Source organism: Carcharodon carcharias, chromosome 18 (genome assembly GCF_017639515.1).
Source record: "Carcharodon carcharias isolate sCarCar2 chromosome 18, sCarCar2.pri, whole genome shotgun sequence".
NCBI classification, from domain to species: Eukaryota; Metazoa; Chordata; class Chondrichthyes; order Lamniformes; family Lamnidae; genus Carcharodon; species Carcharodon carcharias.
The window spans coordinates 65,670,331-65,676,330 of NC_054484.1; the positions used below are offsets into that span (position 1 = coordinate 65,670,331).

General features: G+C 39.8%; 1 protein-coding gene across 1 annotated transcript in view; it reads left to right on the plus strand.

The window, feature by feature from the left end:
• Positions 1–2,305, plus strand: part of nsun3 (NOP2/Sun RNA methyltransferase 3) — a 49,327-nt gene extending 47,022 nt beyond the window's left edge. Inside the window, exon 8 of the transcript XR_005945909.1 lies at positions 2,000–2,305. The gene's annotated coding sequence lies outside the window, so the exon portion shown is untranslated. The remainder of the gene's footprint in view (positions 1–1,999) is intronic.
• Positions 2,306–6,000: the final 3,695 nt, after the last annotated feature.

The following is a 6,000-nucleotide window of genomic DNA, read 5'->3' on the forward strand; positions in this document are numbered from 1 at the left end:
GTGTTAACACATTTTACCCCTTGCAGCTAGACAAAAAGAATGAAAGTTTGATGATGTATTGAATATAATAATCCTGCCATTTGAGTCCAACATTTAATGGCATGATCAGGGGCCAATGATGCAAAACTGCCACTGAATTGCCAGTCTCACATGGAATAGGACAGCTGGTGCTTGAAACGGAAAATGATACCCTTGTATATACAGACATACAAAAATATTGGACAGGACATGAGCTGACTCAACTAGCATGTCTCACACTGTTGCGATCCCTGTGCCATCCCACTTCAGATGCTCCTGACCCAGCCTGAACCATATAATCTGAGTTTTGTGCTGAGGTTTAAACTGGTCGCGAGTAGAGCAAGCTATACTTTGCATCTAAGCTGGAGCACTTGTCATTGGCATCACATGCTGAATTGGATAAGTACTCAATTTATCTCCCACCAAATAGTACATGCAAATAAATTGGAAAATATTAGCTAAAGCGGTCGGTGTGTTTCTGATATTTTTGCAAAATTAAAAACACTTCGATAAACTGCAAATTACCTTTTCTGGATTTTAAACTTACTTTTAATAAATTAGGTGATCTGTGTGCAGTTGCTTGCAGAGAATACGTCACACCATCATTAAGCTGTGGCCATTGCTTTGCAGCTTCACTATTACACCCTCTCCTCGCAGGTAGCAGTGTGTGTCTCTGTCTCTGCTTGTTTCACTTTCTTCTCTCTCCTCTCTTTGTTCTCTTTGCTCTCTCACCTTTCCCCCCACCCCTCCATCCCATTTCCTCATCTCCATCCTGGCCCAAAACTTTGTTAGCCATCAACTTCTCTTCTACCCCCTTTCAAGAAGAACACTGCCAAGCTGCGTTGCTGGGCACAAACAGGGCCTACAAGGAGCTGCATGGTGGGGAGAGGAAGATAAATACAGCCTGAAGACAATTATGTTACAGTGGCATTTAACTGGAATAACTTATTCTAAAGCAAAATCTATGAAACCACTGGCCCATTGCAGCTGTGATAACATTTAACTGGCTATTGGCCAAGTAACATCTTGCATCTCATTAGTTAATGATCCTGCTGGTGAAATCCAGTAAAATAACAGGTTTGCATTTGATATAAGAATAAAAAGCTTCAGATAGGTATTATGTAGTTAGATTACATTAATGGAATGAATAATGGAGCATTGCTGAAAAAAGACATGTATACTTTTCTTTTTGTACTCATCAGGGCACTGGCACGAATACCAATGTAAAGAGGAAAACAACAGTTTATACTGTACGTGAAGTGTGTGCTGATTGGTTGGCAAGTGGCATTGGCATGGAGAATGCACTACTGATGGTGACTGACAGTTAACTACCAAGCATGTTTGAAATTTAAACCAGACAGTTTGACCCTGATTGGTCAAGACATTGCCCTGAGGAATGAGTCAGCAAATCACGGTCACTTATTTTGTTTAGCTGTAACAGGCACAATGTACTTACATGTTCTTTCTGTCTTCAAAGAACAGAGCCCTGTGTATTAATATATGTAGCTTCAAGTACAAGCAACTGTGCCTCATTGCGAGCCTGACTAAAAGTCTTAAATTGGTTGTCAGCGTAATTCTTAGCACATTGAGGATAATTTTGCAAATTGCAGACAGAAAGAACACGTACAAACGTTGCACCTGTTTCAGCTGAACAAAATAAGCGACAGCCATTCGTTGACTCATTCCTCACGACAATGCCTTGACCAATCAGGGTCAAGCTGCTTGATTTAAATTTCAAACATGCTTGGCAGTCACCATCAATGGTGCATCCTTTATGGCAATGCCACTTGTCAACTATTAAGCACTCTTCACATACTCTATAAATTGTTGTTTTCCCCCTTATATTGGTATTCTTGAGTGTCCTGATGAATGCAAAATAAAAAGCTTTGACATCTCTTTTTTTCAGTAATATTCAAGTTCTGTACTACCACACAACTATTTGAATAATAGTGTTTTTATGAGACACGCATTTTTTTTTCAGAACATTGCCTTTAGTAATCGCACAAGGAAAACCTGAACTGGCAGCAGTGGTGCTTGCCCTATCTACCTCACTATATATCTCTGACACTGTAGCCCCAGTCTTGAAGCCTGAAGAGCATTCTGCAATGTGCTATACGTTGCGGTGTCATGATCAGGATATCACAATCTGTAAGTGACATTATGCTGAGTAGAAAAGTGATATTCTTTCATTGTGTGAGAGATTATATAGAATCACTATTAGTAGAGCATATCTATAAACAAAATTGTTTCAAAAATGTACTTTTATAAATAAAGTTGCTTTAAGACCAATGAATAGATTTTATTTTGTCGTCTTGAATCAGGATATTTCAGAAAGGAATATCCTTGATTAGAAATAATTTGGGAAATTTTCTGTGAATCTGCTAAAATATATTTTAACAATTATCTGGTAAATATTCTATCATACTTGATTGCAACAACCTCAATCAGCTTGTTTGTTTTGTGGCAGTACTTTTCAATGTTCAACTACTGCTGTGAAGCATTCTTTTCAATTATAAGGTGATCTCTTTTATATCAAATAATCAAAGAAATGCACCTTTTTTCACCATGCATCTTAATTAAGAGCATTTATATGTGATATGTCATTGTGAATAAGATATGGTTTTCCTCAGTACATGGCATCCATTGCTTCAACTTTAATGTTTCATTTTGTCTGTGTGCCAAATGGTCATGAAATACCTGTACCAGTATCTTTATACTAGCTTCTATTTTCCTTTAATAGAACTATCACTATTACCATAGCACTGTTCCTTATTTTCATCACAAAACCCCTGGCAATATGGAAGTTTTTACACATGAAAAGAAGTAATAAACATAAGTTGGCAAAATCTGATTTTAATTTCATTAACAAAAAGGACCTGCTTGTATTCCTCTAGTAGTCTTTCTCATTTTTAAATCGAGACCAATTATATTGCCAATCTTGGAGTGAAACCTGTTTGTGCACAAAATAAATGACATCACTTTCTAGTTTTCCGGATAGCACACTGTCCATTCTCTTCACTATATAAAAACCTCAAAGTACCTTTTGAAGAATTTCACATTTTCTAAAACTGTATACAGATGAAAAATTATCTACTATGTTTGTTTGTGGTCTTTATGTTCATTCATTCAGCCTCAATCCACTAGCTACTTTGGGCTGAATTTTACTGGCCCATGGTGGCAGAATGGAAATGGAGTCCTGGGTAAAATAGCAGGGAGCCTTGTTGGGATTGCTCCCCATAATCCCACCACAAGTAGTGGAAAGATGGCAGACTTGGAGGTGGACCAGCTGCCTGCTCTATGGAGATGGGGAGCCAATTTGCATAATTAAGGGCCCAATTACAGCTGCCATTTTGCAGCGACGGGGTGGCTGCCTGCTACGAGGGGAGGCCACCAGCCTCGTGAAGGTACCTTCCCTGCAGCAGCCCTGGGCACCGACGGAGTCAGAGACTCCATGGCCTAGAGAGGGGTCTGTGGGCATTAATGGCAGCTCCCCCAGGCCTCAATGATCCATCCTGTGGACCTACAAACTTCATAAATTTTAATTTTCAAGTAATTGTCCAAGGCACCCAAGGTTACTGACCTGCCTCGGCAGCACCCGCCATTCCCGATGGGGCTGCTTAGGCTCCAAAGGTACAGGCCCTTTGGGCCAGCAGCATCAAGTAGGCGATCATATTGTGGTAAAATCACTGAGCAGGTCCCGCTGCCAGCAAGAGCAGGCTTGGGCCTGTTTTTTTTGCCCCAATGTCTGGGTCCCAAAGGCCGTGGTAAAATTCAGCTTTTTTTATTTCAATAGTTCTAGAGTAATGTGAAGCATGATACCACTATATAAGTTCATGGGATGTTCATATCATTGTACGATATTAATCATTACAAAACAAAAACACCTGGAAAAACTCAGCAGGGCTGACAGCATCTGCAGAGAGGAACACAGTTAACGTTTCAAGTCCGTTTCGAGTTCGATGCTGTCAGACCTGCTGAGCTTTTCCAGGTATTTTTGTTTTTGTTTTGGATTTCCAGCATCTGCAATTTTTTTGCTTTTACTTTAATCATTACAAATTGACTTTTGGTAAGTATACAGACATGCCTGTTATTTTAGGATTGTTAACTTTGAAGTATGCCTATTTTAATAAACCAAGTTGCCCCAGTGTCATCTTCCAAGTGTTATATATCCCTTAACAGGTGTTTTTTTCTTCAAATAAAACTTTTGTCTATATGATTAACAGTATATAACTACAAACAGGTACAATTTATCCTATAAATGTGACTTTTACTGGAGATTGGGAACAGAAAATGTAAAATCATAAGTGTGAAAACAAAAAGTTTTCAATTTCAAACTTGTTAGCTATGGCTCAGTTGGAAGCACTTTTGCTTCTGAGTCAGAACAAGGTGGGCACAAGTCCCACTTCAGGAAGGAGCACAAAATCTATGCTGGTACCATATTCTGAGGGAGTGCTGCACTGCAGAGGTGCCATCTTTCAATGAGGAATTAACCAAGGCCCTTTCTGGTGTCTCAAATGGATAGTGCAGATCCCTTTGCACTATTTCAAAGAAGCACATGCATGTTCTCCTTAGTGTCCTAGCCAATATTTATCCTTCATCTAACCCAACACCTAAAAACAGATTGGTCGTTATAGAATGGCCCAGATCTTCCAGTTAGTGTCGGATGCTGACTGTGGTTTAATCTGCCAGTTTACCATTTTCTGCTAGAGCCTTTGCACTTTCCAGTGCTGAGTCCAGCAGCAGTTCTGGAATGAGCACAATTGGGGGGCCAAGTGTCAAATGTAATTCCAGCACAGCCGTGCCCCTTTTTTCTGGTCATGAATTGAAGATATGCCACTTATGGTCTGTTTAGTTCATTGACTTGTTTTTAATGGAGCTGTCAACCCCTTCACTGCACAACTTCATCTCACTGACAGTGCTAACCCCCACTGCCCTGTTCAAATCCCTCCCTCAGGCACCCCTCCCTACCCCAACAGTGTTCACCCCACTAAAATGCTCAATCCCCCACACTCTCCAATAATGCTGACTCTTCTAACATCAGTTGGACAGGAGCCAGTGATTCCAGAAGGTGAGTCTGTAGTGTGGGGGGCAGGAGGGCATCAACAAAAGTTGATTCAGAACCCTCTTCCCATGATTTGGGTCATTGTTTGTGGGACCTTACTGTGCATATATTGGGTTCTATGCTTTTGACATTATAAAAGTGGCTGCACTTGAAAAGTATTTTGGTGGATGTAAAAGGCCTTTGGACATCCTAAGGATTGTGAAAATTACTTTATAATGTCCTTTTTTTAAAGTTGGCTATCTGGACTAAGGCTATGGAATTGAATTTGCTTTGACGTCTTCCCCACTCTCCAAGTATGTTAAGTTAAATCTACTAGCAATGCCTTTTCATTTCAATAGTACATAAAGAATGTTTTGACATTGTCCTAAAAATAGAGTGCCAAATGATTTGTCTATTAACTTTCTTTTAGTAACTATATGGCCCAACTTATACTCACCAGCATTGTACCTTAAAAAATTCAGAAGAGATTAGAATCTAGAACCAGATGTTGCACTTCATTGCTTGTGGTTCTGAGGATGGTTGTAACCCTGAATTTCTTTGCCTCGGAATTATTCTAGCCTGGAGCAGGTGACAAACAAAATTAGACAGTTTGCAGTATCCTCAACTCAAAATTTGCCAGGGTATTTATATCACATTACAAGGCATGATTAAGAAATACTAATCCAAAGAAACAACAAGAATTCATTCAAAAAACAATTTCAAAATGCCAGTCATCACATACTTTAGATACTCCTCTACCTATCTTTGTACTCTTACGAAGTGTCACCACAATGGCTACAACATGGACAGTGGTAGGCGACTATTAATTCAGGGAGGGCACTTTGGAGAGTAGTTTTTTTTTATTCATTCACAGGATGTGGGCTTCGCTGGCTGGTCCAGCATTTCTAGCTCCTTGAGAAGGTGGTGGTGAGCTGCCTTCT